The 23,168-nt window shown below is 36.7% G+C and overlaps 1 long non-coding RNA gene across 1 annotated transcript in view; it reads left to right on the forward strand.

Annotated features, from left to right (window-relative positions):
* LOC119705669 overlaps window positions 1-23,168 on the forward strand; it is a 98,622-nt gene that overhangs the window by 55,886 nt on the left and 19,568 nt on the right. The window contains exons 2-3 of the long non-coding RNA XR_005258293.1: window positions 17,856-17,967; window positions 21,213-21,386. This is a non-coding gene — a long non-coding RNA (uncharacterized LOC119705669). The remainder of the gene's footprint in view (window positions 1-17,855; window positions 17,968-21,212; window positions 21,387-23,168) is intronic.

A 23,168-nucleotide genomic window follows, 5' to 3' on the forward strand; every position in this document is an offset into this window, starting at 1 on the left:
TAGTTGGTCCAAATAAGGTTAAGTTTTAGATGGATTCTGTGAAATTAGAGTCTTGACATCCCTATGAAGGCAAAGCTTCCCTGCCAGCTGGAGCCTGGGCAGGGAAGCCAAGGATCACTGTGTGCCTTTGTCCATTTTATCTTTTCCTCAAATACCTCAATACTACTGAAGAGTTCATTTCACACAAGGCACACTTCTATTTTTCTGTTTAGAAATAGAGAAGATGGGAAAAACTGAAGTCAGCTCATCTTTATTTATATGGGTGGAACTCCCAGCTAACCAGGAATGATGGAAAAATTGAGGTATATCAACTTTTTACTCCAGTAGAGTGCTAGGTACTTAGGAATAGAGCAGTACATATAATTGACTTCCCGTTCTTGGCTGAATAAAGACCTAGAAACATATTTAGAGTGTTTTACAATGATTTTTAACCACAAATGTGAAATTGCTTAGTTTGCTTTCATTCTTTTGCTTAAACATCCCAAATGGAAGCAATTTCACGATTTCAGTTTAAATTAAGCTGCATTTCTTTTTTGATCAAAAGACAACCCCCTTCACCCCTAGGCAAAGCAAAAAAATTTGTAAATTACCTGTCCATTATTCCTAATGCTTTCCATCTAATGTGGCAAAGAATGTGGCTTGTAAATATTAAGTGGAGATGTCTTTTTTAGGGACTGAACTGAACCCAGGGGTGCCTGTAAGCTGCTGGTTCATGTTTCATGTGCATTGTGACTTTGCAGAAGTTTTCCAGAGTTCAGAGGTTTTGTGTTTTAAATTAATCTGTGACAAATAAGACCTTGTAAATGCAAACCTGTCTGTAGTAAACCATAAACCTGGTATAAAATGGTGGATAAAATTACTCTCAAGCAAAGGAAAAAAGAGAGGAGTATCATATTCTTCAGGGGAAATTTGGGAGGCAAAATAGAAGCACTCTAATTGGAATTCAGCCAATCTGCAGCTGAATAGTGTTTATTGTGAAAAGTACATTGTCAACATCTGAATATTTATGATAGCAATACTAATGATTAAAAGAACCATGGAAATATTTAATGAGCCCAAGTCAGTGCAACCACAGTTTGTCTCACTGCAAGGTTGGCACTGTCAGCTGCAGCAACAGCATTGCTTGTTAACATTCTGAGGTGTTGGTTCAATGCAAACAAGGTAAGAACAATCTCTGGATTCTGAAAAAATAGTGTTGGTGCAAAAAGATGTTTTACATTGCCTCCGTGCAAAGAGATCCTGCCCAGTTCTGACAGAGTAAGAAAACCAAGACTGAAGTTTTAGAGCTCAAGAGTTTTTCCTTAATTGACCTGGATGTCTCTGATTTGAATTTTGAGCTAATTTGCTACATCAAAGTGTATTTGGGAAAACTGTTGCTAGACAGAATAATTCCAGGCTTTTCCTATGTGTGCCACATCAGACTTCCATTTCATTTTTCCTTTTAAACTTCTTTATTGTCATAAATAAAATACTATATTTTAAAAAATGAACATAAATTCAGTTTTGGCATGAGCCATGGTTAGTCCCATTGATTTTGGTGAGATTATATGAGATTTCCATGGAGAGAGCTGTGCCTGATATATTCATCACATCCTGTTTCTCTATTTAGGTTCTTTACAGTGAAGCCACTCTCAAAGTATTGGGTACCTCTGATCTAATATTGTGCTCAAAATTAAAGTGCGTGTTCCCCTGACAGATGTTTTACATGCAAACAGTTTTGTATTGCTATAAATACTTTGTATCTTAGAAATGCAGTGTTTGCTATGATGGAGATCCTAATTTTTGTGAGCTGAATTTGCTCCAGATGATAGAGAAATTATAGGCTACGATGTGTGATCAAACAGCAATATGGAAAGCTTAAATAGAATGCGCCCTAAGGACAAAGGCTGGTTAAGACTATGGGGGATAGAATAAATGGGAGTTTTAGCAAAGCTATCTCTGATTCCAGCAGATAAATTATGCTCTGCCTTTTTTGTATCTCTTTGGGACTGTACTACATAAATTATGACCAAGTATAATTTAGGCTTTCAGCCTATATTTCTGAACATCCATCTTGCACATTTTAAGTACAAAATTACCATTTTGCAGAAATATGAAATTGAGACAAATTTTTTTCATCTGTGCATTTAACTTCTGCATACTTGATAGCAGCCAAAGGGTTGGAGAGGACCTCGTTCTTATCCAGAGGCTGATGTTGGCCAGCTGATTGCATAACTGTGTTAAGATCTACGTAAGCATGAAGTTTGGGTGACAGAAAAGTGTAGAATTCGTTATTATTTCAGAATAGATTTTTACTGCAGCTTTAAGTAATAAGTAACATGCTTTTCTGAATAAAAACCAATCCTTTGTAAATCCAAATTCTTTACTTGTTATTGATTACATTTAAAAAGCAGTATACAAAATTTTCTTTTGAAGTACAATTGCAGCTGTGTGACCTGAGCTTTGGCACACCTAGAGACCAGGGAGTGCAGACCTTCAGGGCACTTCTGAGGTCACAGTTTGCATGGGAATGTCGACGTGTGTGTAGGAATAAAGCAATCGATCCTAAGAGCCCTATTTTCTATCCCTCTTTCCAGCACTACATTCTGTAGCTTCAATTTCTGTATAAAATCAGCTGGGAGTTGTAGACTTCATTTGCAGTATGCAATGTTGTAACACTAACTGGAACTCTGAAGCTAGGAGTAACTACATGGTGCATTCTGGTGAGGGTGTATATGTGTTTCTATATCCTATCCTGAGGGTGGTTGGATATAGAAAAAAGAAGAAACTCTTCATTTAAAGCAGGTCAACTTGCAAGAAATGTATATTTTTGACAATGAAGCACAATTGAAAACTAACCCAAGTTAACTTTAAACAACATGCTAATAGCTTGCAATGAAGTTTTTTAATCCACAGAAATAAAGGACAGTCACTTTATATCTGATGTAACTTTTTCTGTATTTATTACAAGAAACATCCATGACGTTTGCATAGCTGTGCGCACAAGAACTCCATTTTTACTTTGGAAAGGTTCTAAACCATAAGACTTGCTAGGTTTGTGTAGTAAGGTGACTTTATTTGGCTGGGTTTTGCTTATACCTGATGATCACAGCTTTGGGAATTCAACATTAGCTTTCATGAGATGGGAAAAATGAATAGAGAGAAAGTCTGTTGTGGAAGTGAAATGAGTAATGGTGCTGTAGCAGAAAAATCCCCTCCTAAAACACAATAGGCCAGTTTTTTCTCAGTTACAGATTTCCTATCCATTAACTTGCTGCTGCTCATATATACAGTGTTGGGTCATTGCAATGTTTACCTTTTTCTTTAATTGATATTCCATTTAAATCCACTGGCATTCACTGGACTGCTGCCTTTCCCTGCTTTCTTCAGTAAGTAGAGGCAAATCTGGAAGTCAAGCAGTAATGCTAATTGCTAATAAAGATTTTAATGGCAATCACTTTAACTGATGGTAGAGATTAGTCTACTATCACAGACACCATCAGAGGCAGCACCAATAGCTCCTCACCTTACTTCTGTAAGGAAAAAAAGGTATGTCTGCTATCTGTGTGAAATGCTGAAGTTTGAATGGTGTGAGAATGTTGTAGATTCAATCACAATTTTCACCTGCTTTTTATTAGAAAAAGTAAATTGCATAGAAGAATAACAAAGTAAGGTTTCAATAGTGCTGTCCTCCATTGTTTAACCTTTTTCAGCACATTCTAAAGCAAAAATGAAACATAAAAATAGAATTGTTTCCCTGGTTCCTTCATTGAAATTTTAAAAAATACAGTCTTTTATTCTTTTTTCAATGAAAAGTGAATGAAATTGGAAATTGTTTCTCTCTAGGACCACTGTCACCTTGCTGTTGCATGATTGTATTTTATGGGACAGGACTAAATGTTTTTCTCTGAACTGTACATTACATCTTGAGTAGTTACATTTACTTTGGTTACTCTGTCTCCTGAAGTTGTTTTGGTCAAAGACTCAATTGCTTAAGGATATTACTGTTGACATTGCACTATAATCTTAGTTTTTCTGGAGGTAATCTCATCTCTTCCTTCACTAGTCAAGATTCTTCCCAAAATAATGTAACATCCACAGACCTTGTCATTGATTTTTGCAAATTATGGCTGGGAAGATGATCTTGTGTCAGAGGTCAGACTGTTCCAATGTGTGGTAGAAGAGGATGAAATGAATTCTGTTAAATATTACAAGCTCCTTTTGTCATTAATTATACTGTGTGTTTTAATTTTTTGGTCATGATCTTTTGAAATCAACATCTGAAACAGAAGGAAGCCTGAGTTAGCTACAATAGGGTTAAATTCTATTTGAGTTTTTACGGAGTGATTTCACGTCCAGAGAGCCTTCAAATCAGGATGTGTAACATTTATCTGCCTAAAATTAAAAGGAAATGAAAGAGATTTATTAGGGCTTGTTTCTTGAAGATGGTTCTCCATTTTTGGATTGGTTGAATGATTGAGGATAAAAGGCTTTCATAACGATGCTGCAGTGTACAAATGAGCTCTCACCACAAGTGCTGTCCTAAATGCTGCTGACTTAAGGATAAAAGTACTAAGAAGGGAGGATGGCCTCTCTGCAGTTCAAGTTGTAACCAGAATCCTCTTCTGAAATTCAAATTTAACTGATCTATTAAAGGCTGGGGTAATTGTCTGTATGTGAAATATGATGTGTTTGGACTGAAGTTTAAGAAAGGAAATTTTTAAAATGGCCAAATAAATTTTGAGGTACCAAAATATAAGTAGTGATGTGGGCAGAAATGCTGCAGTTTTTGGACTGAAGGCATCCAAAAAAGTACAGAACTGTTTTTAGAGAATGTGGGGAAAAAAACCAAACAGTATAATTGAAGCTAGGGAGAAGTATGTGCATCTTTACCTTGAAGACCTTGTTTTCTTCAGACATTTTAGACATTCTGATGGGTAATAAATCCTTTCTTAAGACATGAAGGAGAAATTCAGCATTCAAAAGATTAGTAGTACAAAAGTATATTGGGAACCTGAACATCATAAATTTCACTCTCCTCACATAAATATGGATTATTTTTTTGCAAGTAACAAGAAAAGTATGTGCTTCATAATATCACTATTCCAGCCTAAAAAGAACTTAAATTTTGTCATTGGCTGTTGTTCTTTAAGGGCTTCTTGATAAAAAAGACACACTGTAAAATATATTGATATCAGTTTCTTTGGCAAGAGCTCACATTTTCATGTAATTTTATCAGAATGGTCACATAATGATAGTAGGGATAGTTCTCTAATTTCTCCTGAACCATAGATAAGTGTTATAATTAGTTTTCTGAGATAGAACCCCTTTTCCCAAATTCTTTTTATGGCCAAATCAGCTGTTTAACTGCAATCTGAAATGAATATAGGTACCAAATGAATGAAGGTACCAAAAGTGATGAAAAAATGCAATAGATTTGACTGTGTACCGTATGCCTTTGACTTTTTGACAAAAACATCCCCTATCAGAGTTGGCTGCTCCAGCCCTGGTTGGGTCTGGTGAGGGTTGGAAGAGGTGCTGCTGTGGGATCCTCATGCAGATCAGCTTTGGGGGCAGGCAGAGCTCTGAGCAGCACATGGTCCTGCTGGTGCATGACCTATAAAGGGCTGCTGCCCCTGGTGTGTAAATTGGAAAATCCAGGTGCCAGCTGATTTCAAGAGCTGGGGAGAATGTAAAAGTGGGTTAAGGGTTCTGTCTCAATTGCTGTGTTATATGGAATTAGGGCCAGTGTATGATGATGTTTGTCATAAGTTCCTTGGCTTTACTGACCTTCTATTTTTTTTTTCTAATAATGTTATAATATATTGTGGCTAATATAGAGAATATATTCTGAATACATATACAGAGAGATGTTAAAGCAATCTTTTTTTTTCCCTTTGAGTTTTCAGTGAAATCATAACTGTGTGGGCTATTTGCATTAATAAGCATTGTTCTAGGTTCTATGGCTAGTATTTATGTGTGGCTTTTTTGTGAATTTTTTTGGTATTCACAATTCAGTAACTAATTTGTGTGATTTGTCACTCTTCCCAGTTTGCTTTCTGACTGAATGTTATAGCATTTATTAACATGTGTACCCCTGAATGTCTTCCTGGGGTTGGTCCTTTCTCAGTGTGGGCATTATAAGGAAGATGGATATATTAAAAAAAAAAAAACAAAAAAGATGCCTAAAGAATATTATGAATTCTTGAAACATTCACGTCTAATTTTCTTCCAAAACATTCTAATTTTCTCCTAGTGACTAATTTAAATATATGATTATGATTCTAGCAGTTACCTCCATGTAAGTGCAGATGCAAGGATTCAAAGTCGAAGCATGAAAAAGAATAGTTAAGTTGTATCCTGAATGCCGATGTGACCTTTACTTGATGGTTGAAATGGTGACATCTTTATGGCTGAACACGATTTTTAAAAATAGAATTATAAACTTAAACTGTAATAGTATTTAGATTCTTAAATCTTTAAAAAGGTAAACTGGACTTATTATTTCTTGATTTCTATTAATAAAAAAAGTATAATGTCAGTCTGCTAATGTAGGTCATGGTACCTCTGATAATTTCTGTGCAGCTGGGCCTTATCTATAGATGCAGTCTACACCTCTGAGTTTGTATTTGGGGATGCAACTCATGTATAACAGCACTGTTTTGTTTCAAAAGATAATAATCCAAAGGATTCTATTCGTGTAAATATCATGCAGCATAATTCTCAAATCCTTTTTTGTTTTTGCAACACAGTCTTCAGTTATGTCTTTTCCTCCCATTGTTCAATTATTATTGTTACTGTCATATGGATGTCACTTAATGATCTGTGCTGTGTGATATGGCGTGGCAATAACACATACTGTGTTCAGCAGGGTTTTCCTGTGGGATTTACAGTGTGTTTGGTAAAAAGTAGGCATATTACACAAGGAAAGATCAAAACTTCTAATGTTAAAAAGGTGGATTACTTATTGAACCAGACTTAATGTGAAAATGCTGAAAAAACCCCAAGCCAGTGTGTCATGAGTGACACCCAGCTGGGATTTCTGAAGGAGAAGGGCTTTGTAAGGAGCACAAATGAGGAGCTCCTGCTCACAAGCAGTGCTAACACCCCAGTGCTGCTCCACTGAGGAACAGGAGCTTTTGGGGTATTGGGTCCAAACCATGATCTTGTGGGATGCTGTGCAAGTTTCTGGGGCTGCTTTTACATCCCTGGAAGAGATCAGAGAGCCCCATGTGTTACATTGCTTATTCGTTTGGCTAGTAATTTATTGATCTTAAAATGATGAGCTCGATCTGGTCATCAGATTGATGATTTGCATGTGTATAGATGTGTAGAGAACTTCCTGGCTTTACTTGGGAGGAACACAGAATTTTGAGTAGTCTGTCTAGCTATGCAGAGAAATTGCCATTTCCAGTGAAGCAACTTCACAAATATGTTCATGCTGTTTAATGAAGTTTGCTTTTCCCTGATTTCTGCTAGAGGAACAGGGGAAAGTTTGCCCAGAAAACACTGATAGCAAGTGCCAAATCTGAATTTAAAAACTACTTAAAAACGTGACTCTTCTGAAAATGCTCAGGAGCACAGTTTGATCTGATGAGAATCTCAACAATTTACTCATCTGTGTATGCTTTAAGTAAGGCTGAAAACTTAAGTAGCTCTAATAGTGTATTGTGTGCCATAAAATTGCTCCAGGCCTATTAAGTGGCGGCACTAAAAAATGCAAGTACTAAAATGGGGGAACTCAAATTGGAGCCTAATAAAATATCACCCCGTGTTTGTTCCTTGTGTAGAACAATGACCTCTCATAAGCCATTGCTTTCTTACTTTTCTAAGGGTTACTCTGTTGCCTTGATTCCTTCCCTGATTATCTTGAAGCCTGTCAAGTTGGAAAGCTCTCCCCTCCCTTGCTCTTTCTTCCTAATAGACATGAAACAGTCCAGTCAATAATATTTTACTTGTCTTCCCACTGCGTGTCTCTTCCTCTGATCAGTTTAGGCGGGTTTGACTGCAAAGAGTCAGAAGGGAGGTTAAGATCTGAAAGTTCAGCCAAATGTTATCAGCCACAGAGATGTTGCTAAGGGAAAGGCCTTACAGCCCCTAAGACCGGAGCCAATAATAGCTGCACATAACTGATAACATCAACAGCTGTCAAAGATCCAGGCATTTGTGGTTCGTCTGTAAACTCAAACACCTGTATTCAGTCAAGCTTTGATTGTTATCCCCTCTTTTCCTGTCATTTTGATTCCTTCCTTGAAGGTGCTGCCAGGATATTCTAAGCTGCTAGTTGATTTATAAAGTGAAAGAGCCCTTCGAAAGTTTGGCACAGTTTGAAAAATCGACTGAGGCTCTCATTCATAGGGTGACAAGTTACTTTGACATTGATATTGACAGCATTCTTTTAATTAAGTTTTAGACGACGTAAGGCCGGGTTCAGATCCTTGAAAGCACGGGTTAAAAGTAGGATAACAGCTTCAGCATGTGTCACTTTAGGAGAACATTATGTACTTTAAGATGGTTTCTTTTGTGATGAATTAGATCAAAGTGACTAATAAACATTCTCCATGAAAGCTCTTCAGAACACAGTATATACATGTTTGAGATATTTAAAGATAGAGTTTCAAGGACCAGGCTGTAAACGAACCTAAAATAACTTAAATGGACAGCTGATACTGTTGTCTCACTATAATAAATTAATATGCAGCACAGAAAAAAAGGAGAATTTTTATGTTTAAAGGGAAGGTCATGGTAGATGATGCAAGGGTGTTTCTCCTTTACTGATCCTGTAGGGAACTGTGCAGAAATGTGTATGCTACAAACTGACAGAATGTGCAGTTTTGAATAGCTGGACTAAAATGGTGGGATCAGATATACAAGTTATAATTTTTTTTTAATTAACTGAAACTCCTGCAGTTCTATTGGCTTCCTCTGGCCTTTTTCTTGTAGTAAACTAAGGAGTGTGGTTACAATCAAGTGCAATGGAGTTTGGTGTTTTGGTTGTGTTCCCAAACTCTATTTTGTTTGGGGTTTTTTTTTGTCAATTCTTAAATAGTATAAGTTTCATTCTTGCTCATCTTCATTATTTGTGACTTTATCACAAAGAAGAGATGGAGATTGAGAAAAACATAATTAAAAATAATTAATTGTACTTCTGTACTTCAATCCTTGTCTTGAATTTTCCAGGAAAAACATTTCCAGTTAGTACTAGATGCCTTCAGAACTGAAATGTTTCCCTTTTAAAGAGATTGTGGTGATGAAAATTCTATAAATGTTACCAAAACCAAAATCATGGGAGAGATTGCATGGGCTGTCTTTCTGTCATTAACATGACTGGTTTTTGTCTGTGGTTTTAGAGGACCAGTCTTTTGCAAACTGAGTTCAGAACATTAAATGAATTTGTCTATGGGGCTCAGCATAGAGCTGAGAAACTTCTCTGAGTTAACAGTTGTAACTGAAATCATGCAGCTGCAAATTCTGCAAATTGCAAACTGATTTTTGTCAATTATTTCTAAAGAGAACAACAAAGAAACGATAAAAGAGCAAGCTAATTCTTAGTCAAAAAGCTCTTTATTTGAGATTCATTGTTATTCCTTCATTGGTGCCTCTTTTACCTCTGGAGTTGCAGGAATGCAGATGAAAACATGGGCTGGAATGTTGGGAACCTCCAACTCAGTGACACTGTGGCAGGCTTAGAATTGAAGCTCTGCCTTTTGTTCTGGTTGGAAAACATCAGTGAGCAGCAAAAAATCTCTTACATTCTGAAATTTAACAGTGTGCAAGGCCAGCCTTATGGTGAATGCATCCCTGATGCTCCTGAAGGATTCTACAGTTGGGTGAATCGAAAGGCTTAGATTTTTTGTGTGAAAGCATGAGGAAGTGTGAACTGGGGAATGGAAAGAAAAGGATAAAAAAATCGAGAATTTTCATTAAATCAAATCTTACTACTTAGCACCACTCTAGCCTGGGAAGCCAAACTCAGTGAGAATGATTTAATGGTGGAGGCAGACTCACCTTGAGTTGAGCAGTCCTGCTCATGTGGAATTGCTGCACAGCTCTTTCCTTCTTCTGCTGTTTCCTTTCCTTTCCAGCTGGTTCTCCTTGGTTCCAGAGAGACCGTTCAGAGGCAAGACTAGCTTGCTGATGCAATTTCTGACTGCAGTAAGAAGTTGCAGTGCTGGAGTATGATGTGATTTTTTTTTTTTTTTATTTCCTTTCATTTTTTCCCCTCTACATTTCCCTAATCACAAAAATAAAGTACATTATGCTTCCTGCAACAAAGAGACTGGGGAAAAAGTGGAAAAAATTCTGAAACTCATACTTTAAAAAAATACATTTCAGGAGAAAATGTGTCAGGAAGTTTAAAGATTCATGCAAAACTGTACTATTTTGTAACATGGATGCAATAAAAACAAAGGATAATTCCAGTGTAGTTTAGCAGATGTATCCCACCTGTTTACATTTATCTTTATGGAAAGATAAGGCCAGAACTGGGAGCTTGCACACTATCACTGGCTCCTGTTGTACTGCAGCTGCCTGTCAGCTTACAATCCATATGGAAAGTACCCATCAAGGTAAATTTAGAAATATTATCTCAACTCCTTGTTTGTACTGCTGTTGGTGCTGTGATTGTTTTTTATTTTTAATCCATAGTTAAAGGTGTCGAGTGGGATCTCAAGCATATTCCCTCATTTTCTTGAAATAACAGCCTTTGTTTCTATTTGCAGAGGAAAAGAATCTAGGAAAAAATATAAAACTGTGGATCAAAGTGATCTACAATTATTGTATGTTTTAATTACTGTAGTTTTGTTGGCTTTGGGTGCAGCAGCAGCTCAGGCAGTGCTTTAAGAGTGTGAACTCTGGCTTTAGGTAATCTTTTTGATTTTGGAGGTCAAATTCCCTAGGAGTTGGGGTCTTTGGTATGGAAAAGGCAACAGAAATATTGCTGCAGTAGTAGATTGCCATTCTTCAACCTTTGCAGCATGGCAATGTGTTCATAATACTTTTGTCATCCTTTCCATAGAGGAATTAGTGTGATAGCCCAGTAGCATAGAATATTGTCCTCAATTAAAGCCTGTGTTTCCTTGGGAATGTGCAGGTTATTTCCAAACATACTGAAATCATCAACTGTGTGTCAAATTTTCTGAAATTGTACTCACATTCCTAGATGCTTCTGTCGCAAAAAAATGTGAAGAGTTTTCCAGAGTGCCTTTCCCCCTTATATTTTTTAAAAATTTACTTGTGTCTTAATCTTGGTATGTATTGGGACACTTTTGAAGCGACTAGGTGACTGTAGGAAGAATAAGAAGGCAAGTTTGATATACAGTTGAAATAATAAAAAAAATTGAATTAAGATGAATAAAACTAGGTCATATGAACTAGGGAAGAGCAATACCCTGGGTTTTTTTAGATTGTTGATAATACATTGGCTTTATCTATCTGTACTCCATTGTGAGGATTAGGTTTATATGTCTTTTAAAATATTTATTTTACTTTAAGGTACTTTGTGAAATATGGATGTACTGAAATGATGCAAAAAATTATTCCAAATTATTATATTTTCTTGTTTTATTTCACATAAGTATTCTAATTATCCTCTTGCCCACTGCAGAAATGGTCAAAAACCAGTTTGAATCTTTCTTTGAAGTCATTTGATTGTGAACTTACTTTTTAAGCTTGGAAAGCTCCATCTTCAACCTTTCTATTCACCCAGTTTTGTGCTCTTGAAAAAGAGAGTTTGTGACATAGTGATGAAACTTGCAGCAAAACACCCAGGAGCCATGGTGGATGCCAGGATGCTTCACATGACACCATGTCCCTACGTTAAGCAGCTCACTTGGACACCTATTTATTTAGCTGTTTATTTGGTTAGAGAACTAGTTATTTATTTATAATTGGAACTTTTCAAAACAAACGATTTTGGGAGAATGGTAGGTCTCTGGCATGAGGATGAGTTTCCAGCATTAATTTACACACTATGAATATGTGTTCTATACACCAGAGACCTAAAATATTACTGGGTCTCTTCATGGGACATGTTAACTCTTCCCTGGGATTCCACTGAGGTGGGTGTTCAAATCCTACCCATGTGTGAAAATATTCTTACATTTGTACATTGCAGCAGCTGGGCTGGTGCATTGACACAGATTTTGGTTATTCATTTCTAATACATGGAATTTTTAATGTCCCATTTCCCATATATGATAAGTGACGGAGGGAACTAAAGCATTTCAGTGGCCATAAGATGGATTTTTGGTAGGGCAAAGGTTAAATTTCATGGCTTCCTGCCTACCAGTATCTATTCCTTTAAAATGATGATTTATCTGTAAGATGTTTTCCATCTTTCTAGCAATATACCAGTTGAAGTATGTACGCATACTATTGACTTCTTACAGGGCACATAAAACATCCCAGGTAAGTGGGAATCATGTGACTGGCAAGGGGATGAAAGTTCTCTGCACCATTCTGCTTCAAAATAGAATTATTGTGCCACCTAATTTGTTGTTTTTCCTATTTCTTACAGAGAAAAAGAAAATTGCGTGACAAAGGTTAATATAACAATCTTCTCTTATTACAATGATTTATGTATGCTGAGCATTAACAGCAGAATGTCATCCAGCTCTCCTTTAATTTGCAGACATCTGGATTTTTCTTTGTTGGGATCACAGTGGTAGATGACAAAGCTGTACTCTTGAGAAATAGGAGAGAACACTGTCATTCAGAGCTTGTTATTCCACAAACACTGAACTCTTAACAGTTATCTCTGCCAAGTCAGTGGACTTCAAAAACAGAGCTCTGTTTTTATCCAAATGATCCTCACTAATGAAATACATGGGGAAGAATATTATATTCGTCTTAAAATTATTCTGATCCTATAATATATCAAATGACTGTAGATAGTGGTTCAAACAACCTAGATGTGAATTCTCCTGTAATTTTAATTCAGAGGTGTCAATGCTGCAATTTGCAATTATTATGGTTTCAAGCAGCCAGTTTTGTTTCTTTCTGTAATGTGAGATATAATTTATGTTTTAGAAATGTTTGAAAAGTGAAGGGCAGGGTAGTTTGATTAAGGTAAAATGCATTTTGACGTGTTTGAATCAATTGTAATGAGAATTTTTCATTTTACTGGTGTTTTAACCCAGAAGGATCTTGATGCTGTGCAAAAGTATGGCTTGTAAAAAACAGTATTTCATTACACTGGGTTTCACTGCTCCCTCTGTACATCAGCCACCTCTGACATGAAATGCAGATTTCAAACATTGCACTTCAATGGAAAATGATCACTTGGCAAAAGGAATATTCTTATCTCAGAAGCAAGATGAGAATTTTGGTTTGCATTAAATAAATAAATATATGAGCTAAAATTTAAGTACAGTGTAAATGCTTACAGTAGCCTCAAAATGTTTCTTAGCATTTTTAGCACCTTTACTCATCAGTTATCATTCTTGTATCAACAACAGGGTTTGATTTCTTCTCCTCAAGCTCATTTATGATACTTGATAGGGTAATAGTTTTTAAGTTGAAAAAGATCCTTTTCTTGAAGGAATGTCTACATCAATAATCCTGGTAACAGTCAAAGTATGGAGGGAAGAAATTATGATTCATATGTACATGATTCAGAAAATTAATTCTCTCATTTGCTCTCAGATGAGACAATCTTATTTTGCAAGTTGTTTGCTGTTGGGCTTTTTTTGTTATTTGTTTTAGATATTTTGTGGCTCTGTTAAAAATTTCACTGCTTCGCAACGTGCAATGAAGATTTGCTGCGGGAGAAAGTTGAGCAACTCCAAAGGCATCCTTTTCAAATGTGACTCAAAGCTGAATCCCTTTCTGTGGGAATAAGTTTGGCTTTCAGATTGTTTTGGCCAGTGTTTAGCACCCAGGTAATTTTGAATTTGTGGTTCAGTTCCTGTGGAACACAGTGGTAATGACTGCACCAACATCTTTTCAGCAGAATTCTTCCTGATGCCATCACAAAGACTTTTAACAGAAGGGGGAAAAACAATTCCTAAATTCCTCAAATTTTTTTCTCTTTACCTTCTGATTAATTCTAGAAAGTTCCTGCCTTTCTGGGATCTGCTTTAGTTTTGCAATACAGGTACTGAGGCATTGGTCTTCTTACTTACTGAACAATGTTTCTTGGAGTAATGTTTCTATACTTTGATGGAATTTGTTCTCTGGTTTAATGATTGCACAAAACTTCTCTGTTCAGATTAAAATGTATCTGAGAAACTCTTGAAGTCAAGACTGACATTAAGTTCAAATAATAGTGATGAAGACCATGAGAAGCAGAGATATTTTTTTCTTCTACTTATTTTGCTGTGATGTCTCTCTATGCCTGCAAGAAAAAAAAGTCAACTTTTTTTCATAACAAAGTTAGTAATCGGGAACATATTTTATAGCATAACTGAAAAGGTAAATTGGGGTGTAAGAAAAGAGCACAGACTGTTCTTCTCTTTGAAATAAAATCATTGTTCCAGGATGTATGTTTCCTATGTAGCTAATCTGTGCAGTTGGCTACTGTTGGTTATTTAGCACTCACTGTGTGCTTTGTAAGCATACAGCTGTATTAATCAAATCAACATTATTTTGTTCCCTTGCAAAACTCACTCTTTTCATCTATAGACTACTTAGGAAGAGGAAAAGGAAACAAACTCACCTGGTGTTGCAAATGAAGACAGATAATTTAACACCAAAATTAGCTTAAGAAAATGCAGCACCATGAAGTTCTGTAAGAAATAACTACTTTTGGGAAAGAAAGAAAAAAAAACCTTCCCTCTGTGAAATACTTGATGTGATGGATTTTTAAATGATCAGGAACACCTGTTAGAGCAAAACACTATGCACTTATCCTTGGTTTTTAAGCTTTTCCTAGGGAAAAGTTACCTCTGCTGGAAATCTTACCTCTGCTTCTCTGCTAAATATTCCATGAACATTTGAACCCATCATGTGCACTGGCTGATGCCTAGATAGTATTGTTGAAAATCTTTTAGTTAAGTTAGTGTCAAACAGTTCTTATTTGAATTTACTTTCTCTGTTTACTTGTAGCCCATTGCTGTCATGCGTGAAAAATCTGGGAAAATTATTTTTCTTATTAGACAGTGAAGAAGGAATTTCTTCTGACTGTCTTTAAGAAAACCATTATATTAACCCTAGGACTAAATAGAAATAAGTACTTAGAGCAGTTGCATCTGGTTTCATTCAAGAGAAGACTTTTGTTGCATAAATAAATCTGGATGATGTTGCAACTTCTTTCTTCCTCATCATCAAGTATGAAGTTAACTTGCTGTGCCTGTCAATTCACTGAAGGGAAATTTTGCTGGCTGACAATAGCACCATTTCAGAAAAAAAGTAAACAAGTTTGAACTCTCTCTGTTTGGGGAATGTGAAATAAAAAATATTTTTATGAAATAACTCCTGAATTCTCCCCCCACCATTCTCCCTCTGACCCTTCTCCCCTCTTGTCATAGTAAAATAAAGCCCTTTCCAGCCTAACGTCATGTTACAGCATTAGCGTGATTCCTTTAGTAATTAATAGAATTTGGGCTCCAGCGTAGTCAGTTTTGATTAAGCAAACATTAAATTAATTCAATCTGCACACACTTAACTCTGTTAGGACTATTGAGGGGAGAGAGCATTTGGATGGACGGCAGGACGCATCTTCATCGGATTGCTCGCCACCTCCGAGTAGTTAACGCTGGGATCAATACAGCTCCTCCAGCTATAATAAAATGGCTTCGACAAGCTCATCTGGGGCTGAGAACACAGTATACACATTGATTTCCTGGCCTGATATAACCCATTTACCTATTCAGCTAGTCCGTTAAGGAAGGTGTAAGGCTACAAAGGCCCAAGGGAGCAATGATGCCTGTAAGTAGGTTAGCAAATACTTGGAAATGTCTTAATTTGTTTTACAGTTACTACTTCAGGGAGATGCATTTTTTGTTTTTCTTTTAAAGGAAAATTTTATGTGTATTTTTTAAATTTTTTTTTGTATTTTTTTGTAATTTTGTAGGTTTCTTAGTTGGGAGGTATGGAATGCTCTTTGCCTAATTTCTGTCTTTATTGAGGTCCTCACTGTTCTCAGGAGCTTGAATATTTGTGGTCTCCAAAACTGTGACTTTTCTCCCTTCCAGCTCTGAAACCTACACATTACAAAGAACATGCCAAACTCAAACTTATCCTCTGTCATCCTCTACTTTTTCCTTCACTTGGCTTTCTTTCTTGAGTCTGACAGAGAAAAGGGGATAGAAAAAGATTTCTCTATGGGGGTTCATGAATCAGCATTACATTGTTCCAAGCTGAGTTCTTGCAGTTCTGGTTATTTCTTTATTGCCACTTTCTGAAGTCCAAGTTGCAGAACTGGAAGCTGGAGGGTGATTCTAGTCCACCTTTGCTACCAGACTGATGAATTCTGCTTTGCTCTGCCTGTGAGCCTCTGGCTGCAGGAGAGGAGAAGCAACCAGGACTTGATGCTGGCTGCTGGTAAATACTGAATTTGAGTGCTCCACCAAGGGCAGTGTCCTGTGAAAGCAGCCTGTTAAGTGGCTTACAGAACTGTCCAGTGCTTCCCACTCTCTACTTCTATACCATGTATGAAGAGGCCAGTATCATTCCCAGTGTCATTTCTCATATCATTTCAAATGTTGTACCATCTAGAAATGAATAGCAAAGTCTGATATTTGTGACACCATGTCCTAAAATACATGTCTAGGTATGTGAAAAAGCTGGGTTCTTTTCCATGTTTATTCATTTCTTTGCTCCTAAACTAATTTTTTTTTGGTTTCTGTTTTGTTACTGGCTTGTTTTATTCCCTCTGTGCTTCTGCACTGAGCGGGTGGATACTCAAACCATTCATGAGGAAAGATATATTGAAAAAGACAGAATGGTAAAGCAGCTGATAGGCAGTTATTAGATTCAGATAAACTGTAATCTTAAGTCATCTTATGAGCATGCTAATTACACAATGACATTACCTACATAGAGTGCCATTGCTTTGTTAACATGTTATGCAAGGTCCTTTATTAACACTGCAAGAAAGGACTTCCTCTCATTAGATGGTTATGCAAAACTGTAATTATACTTGCCTGTGAAAAATGGTGAAGTTATGAAAGGCTTGCTTCTGGAGGGCTTTACTGCCCCCCCTTGCAGATTATAATCACTCTTTCTGTGGAGAGAGGGTGACACAATTTAGAGGAAGAAATTTGTTTCCATCTCAGGTTTAGAATGCAGTAATCTCTTTATCTTTCTGCTAAGAAAACTATCATCTCTGTTATTGTAACATTAAAATGATAAGAATTCTGTGGTAACTCGGCATCTGTAATTTTGAAGAGAAATTTGGGTGCTGTCACTGTGAAGAAAGTTAGCAGTGAATGACTCAATTTTAAAATTTCTTTATAATAGAAACAAAATATTTTGGATGTGATAATGACTAGTTGTTTCAAATAATGCTTTTTTAGGATTGCAATGCGCTTTTTTGCTACTGAATGAACCATTGCCTTTTTAGGTTTGTAAAACTGTGATATGGCCCCCCAGTGAAAATCCTGCATTGTGCAAGAAATACCCCCAAGCTCTTCAGCAGTAAGGCCATAGTCACCTCTCAAAAGCAGTATAACTGTAGATAGCCTTAAATAGACAAGAAGAGGGATTTCAGATCAGTTTTCATCCTGTGTCACTAGGGCCACAAAGCTCTAGCTGTGTCCTTTGAAAAGCTTTTTTGGAGAGTTCTTCATAAGTTGAACATTTGCCCACACCTGGTTTTCCTGGGATCCATTCTAGAGACCAGGTGGTCAAAACAGCTTTTACAGTTTCGCAAGCGTGTGCTTAGATTTTATTTATTTATTTATATACTTACTTATTTTCCCTGTTTTCTTTTTCAGGAAAAGCCTGTGAAGCCCCTCTTCAAAGCTTTCTTTTTTGGAATTGTCATGCTAAAGCAGGATTTAATTAATGCTCTGTAGATGCTTTTCCAATGGAAATGGTCACACTTGGGTAAGGAACATTTTGTGTCTATTCCAGTAGTATCTCAGTATTTTAATAGATTTTTTTTTGTCCACATAAATTTTACACCTCTTATGAAAATATTCCATGTCCTTAAAAATCAAGCTATTTTAAATTTAATAATAAAAATAATGGTCTTAGGTTTGTGCTATCAAGTTTCAAAATTTGGTTGCAGCATTTTGTTTGAACCATGCATGGATTTTATACTAATTATGTAAATCAGAAGCAGTACTGCTTCTACTTTTACTTTATTAATTATGAGATGTAATTATGGTAATTGGAGTTTGAAGGTAGCACATTTAGAAATTTTCAATGTACTTGTAAGGCCAGTGAGCTGCACAATGAAGATATTTTGAGAAAAGCAGAGGAATTCTTTGCTGCTGTAATTGAACCAGTTTTGTCCTTATCTTATATATCATTGATTTCAGGTGGGCAGGTGACCATGTGTTGTGGGTCAGTGTCAGGGCTGGAGGCCTCTGCCAGGATTATGGACAGTGTAGATATAATTTCAGGGTACAGGACAGGCTTACTGGACAGTGAGCAGCTGATGTTCCCTTCTGATTATCCTAAAATGTAGAAGAAGTAAAATGAAATATAGCAGAAGAATATCCATTATATGAGATGCCAGAGAGAAGGCAATCAAGTGTGAAATGACAGCAGGAGAAGCCAGAAGAGAAAGAGGCAACTGATGAAGAGTTAGTGGTACTGAGGAAATAATCCGGGGTGGGGCCTGTGAGCAGACTAGAAAGTGCTGTACCACTCAGTGCAAGTGGAAATGAGCATTTCAGGAGAATTTAATTGTTGTTAATTTAATTCTCCATTGAGAGTGGAGAATATTGGTGCTGTGAAGTTTGCAAGTGTAAGTTGAGAGACTTGCCGTATGGGAGGTGTTTGGTGGTCATTAGCAAAGCATGGAAGTCAAATCAAGAATGTGATAATACTGAACACTTCCATAATGAAGTCGAAGGGCTGTAGAAAAATTCCTAGGATGTTCTCCTGGCAGCCTGGTAAAAATAATCTAGAAATAAAAGAGAAGGTCTTGGATTAACTCACCTTGATAAACTACCCCACTGTTTAATAGTAGAGCTCATGAAACTCACTCAGGCTCTCACTTCCTTTCATGTTTTCCCAATAAACATTTCGTTTACTGGCTTTAAACATCTAGGAGGATCATGTTTTTCACATAATAGGGACCAGCATTCTCAATTGTCAGTGGCAAAAGGCCACACTTACTTCAAATGAGTGCAAGGGCTGCCTGAGACAAAATGGAAACGACACAGAACACTGATACTGCTGTGGCCTGAAGCAAATACAGGAGTCATACACCCAAACAGTGCATTGCTAAAGGCAACCAGCACAGCACTAGCACAAAAACTAATAGGCTGGAAAAAACCAGCACTAAGAATATCCCTAATGGCTTACAGGAATGCACCTCACTTTGTGCCAGGGCCACGTGTAACTCAGCTACAGGACAGGACTGAAAGAGAAATTAACACTAAAAGTGGGAAAAATTGGAGTGAGGAGGTTATTCCTAGAAATCTGGCAGACAGAAAGGACACGTGAACTCAGGAACATCAACTGAAAGTCTTGTTTTTCACTACATGCCTCTAACCCCAACTCCTTTGTCTTTGAATTTGTTGGGGATGTGAATAGTTTATTTAAAAACTACATTGAATATTAATGATGAAAACAATGGAAAATCTCGTTACAAGGTTAAAGATTTGGACATATGAATTGCTTAAATACTCTGTGTGTGTAGTTTTTTCCTGGGCCATCAGGTTAAAATATCAATGAAAATTTAAAAAATGGCTGAAGTCCTTTCCTTTTGTAACTTATCTTGTAATCTAGTGTTATCATGGAAGATTCCATTGTTAGCCATTCTGAGTTTTAGAAGAGGACATCAGCAGCATTTGAGGGAACAGATAGTGAAATAGCTCTGCTTTTGTACCACAGAATCACCACATAATAGAAGACCTCAGAAGCTTGATATCTATTAGGAATGTTAGGAAATACTGAAAAAACAGTGCTGTTTATAATAGCAGATCTTGGGATCACTCTGAGAGGCAGAGGATAAACTAAATTTTGCCCAGGTTTCAGTGTATAAATTAGGCTATATTGCATGTGAGCTGCTCAAGCATAGCCAGGTTTTATATCTGTCTATGCTATGGTTTTTTGTGTGGAATGACTTTTGTGTACAAGTTGCTATGGCTTGGGTCATTTAAATGTTTTACAAATCTTCACAGACCTTTGTGAACAATCTCATTTTTTAGGGCTGAGCTTATGATTTTTGTGGTTTAGAGCATTTTTGTGAATACTTAGCATGGTATACTCAGCCTTTGTGAGTCAGTGACTTAGATTGCAAATATAAGTGATTTAACTTCTGCTTGAATAGTACCCATCATATAAGCCAAGACATTCTTTTAATAAGTGGGACTAATAAATAAAGCAAAAGGATTGGAGTCAGAGGGTCCAGAGCCCTGCCGTCAGTCTGACTCAACTCAAGCAATTACCTAAGTAATGCAGCAATAAACAAAAAGAAATCAAATGGATTTTTCACTTCAGAATTAAAAAAAAAATGTTTTGTTTCTTTTATCCTTGACTTCTAAGGCCACAGCCACACACAGAGCTAGGGCAGCAATTGCACCTCGCACTTCATAGAGCGAGGCATACATACTGCCTGGGAAACAAAACATCTTACTTGAAATGAAAAAAAAAGCAGTCTGAAAATTAATAGCAAGGAAAGTACATTTTCTTTCTTTTTTCCCCTCCTCCTTTCTTCCTCCTGAGCCCTACAATGTATAAAAGTGAAGCCATTATTATAAAGCAAAAAAAAAAAATATTTCAAAGGCAAAGAAAGGATTCAAAAAACTGAAGCACAGAAGAGTGAACTTCTCGATGCATGGACAGAGATGATATATTATTTTCTGTGATAAAAAATTTCATATGTAAAGATTCATTAATCAAGAATATAAAAATTTCAAGTCAAATATTCTGGGGTTAATTGTAACTTTGTGCTATGTTTTCATATGATTTGCTAGGTAGCTCCAGATCATGAATTCTGACTCTGACTCCATGTTCTTCAACTTATTTTTTTTACTATGGGGAAGGTTTTTTTGGGTTTTTTGTTTGTTTACTTTTGTTTGTTTGTTTGTGTTTAATTAAATTTGACCTTACTTATGAGTCTTTTTTTTTTTTGTTTTGTTTTTTTTTTGTTTGTTTGTTTTTTTTTCCCCCAGAGAAGAGGAGATAAAGACCCTCTTGCTTTGCTCTCCACAGTTAATTTGGCGAACTTTGGTTGGCTGTGGTCCCTGGTATCTCCCATGGCCACAGTCTCAGCACTGAAAATATCTATGCAGCATTCTGATGGGCGGCAACTGGTCTTCTAAAGCACTTCAAGAAAAAAACTTCAAGTAGGAAAGCTTTTTTCATATTTCTCAAAGTCATGTGTGCTTCTCAAGTCTTAGTTTTCTAAAAATGTCCTTTTTTATGTGTTCTTTTAAAATAATAGGTTTCAAAAAATGGCCTTTTTGATGCTTTTGGCAGGTCACAGGTCTGTGTATAGTATTATAGTAAAACAAGTTTGTGACTGACAGACCCCAGTGTGACATGCAAATGTACTTATACCATAGACGCTTTACATTTTCCTGAGTGTGCAGCCATACTTTTCCTCAAAATTTTGAATAAACCCTGAGTTCTCCATTCTCCTTTTCTCTCACCCCCTTCTCTGTGTCTCAGAGATGGGACTGTTCTATTCAGGAAGATTTTTATGATTAAACACAAAAGCAGAGATACAGGTAGCTGATAAGGGTAGCATGGATATAACTGGGCCATGGAAAACTGTTTTCCCAGTGTCTCTTTTCCAAACTGTGTCTATGGGAACAGGGAGCTTAATGAGCTGGTTGTGACACAGGATGCGTGGGCAGACCTTGCTGTTATCTGTTTGGTTCTGGAGAAACACTCAATCACAATTGAATGTAAGAATTGGCACTGGAAATTTGGCAGAAAGCAATACTGTCCTAATGGCAAGATTTAAAATGAATATTTCAATTTTGGTGCCAGAATATAGTAACTAGTGGATGAAATTGCTCATAAAGCATTCAGCAGCCTCATTAAGATGGGTCATATTGTCTGCAGGCAGGAGTAGTCTTGGAAGATGAATCTTTCTCTGTCCTTAGAACTGTTGTTTAAAGAACAAAATCCAGCATCTGGTACTAATTTAAAGCCTTGTCCATGCTGTAGAATTAGAGTCTTAGCCAATTATTTGAAAGTTTTCATTTTGGTTTCTAATGGGTAATGGTGCAGCTCATAGATGTCTTAGTAATTTAGGTGTGTTCCACAAAGCCTGAGGTAATTGAGCCAGTTCTGTAAACGTGTGCTTACCTTTAGGTGTATGAGTAGTAAAATGAACTGGAATGGGATTACTTTACTTTTGTGGTAAACACTCTTTCTCCCTAATTTGTGCTGAAATAATAATCTTGTCAGTTGCATAGCAAGTAAAAATACTTCTAGTAATTTTGCTTTATTGGCATGAACAAAAAGAAAATGCAATTTTTTGGTGGTGAAAAAGCAAAACAGGGACTGTTAAACCATGCCATCTCTTATACAGTCTATCCCTGTAAGTTTTAAATGCAAGGGTTATTTGTTTGAAAACTTAAGGTGCCCTGTCCTGAGGAACATAAGTTCATAGCCTTCTCTTTCTGCCAGTGTCATGTTGCTCCATGGAGAAGTCTCTGGCGGTGAGTTTAAACAATTTCTTTTCTTTGCTAACTCTCCCACGTAGTCATGGATCACTCTCCTAAAACTAATAATAGAAATTGAATATGTATGAGATTCCTGTTCGTCCCTTCTGCAGTGAGTAGTATAAGCAGAAGCCATTGATATCCGGAGAGTATCAAAATTAATATGAGGAAAGCTCAGTTAAAATGTTTACTTAAAAATATTTCAGTAGCTTTTTATTGAGCTACCTCGTGGTCCCGCTGCAGCGAGAGCAGTGCTCTCACACACGCATAGAGATGTCATGCTGAGCTTTGCTGCAACGTTCTGGGGCTGCCTCAGAACCCTGTGCTGCTATTAGAGTAGAAAACATGTAATGTGTTATTTGGTTTGAAACCATAAAAATGATTTTTGTTTGTCATGCTCTGCTCTGCATGGTCTCAAGGTACTTTGCTGTTTAACTCGAATTTCAAATCCTT

The sequence above is a fragment of the Motacilla alba genome, chromosome 11 (assembly GCF_015832195.1).
Source record: "Motacilla alba alba isolate MOTALB_02 chromosome 11, Motacilla_alba_V1.0_pri, whole genome shotgun sequence".
Classification (NCBI taxonomy): Eukaryota; Metazoa; Chordata; class Aves; order Passeriformes; family Motacillidae; genus Motacilla; species Motacilla alba.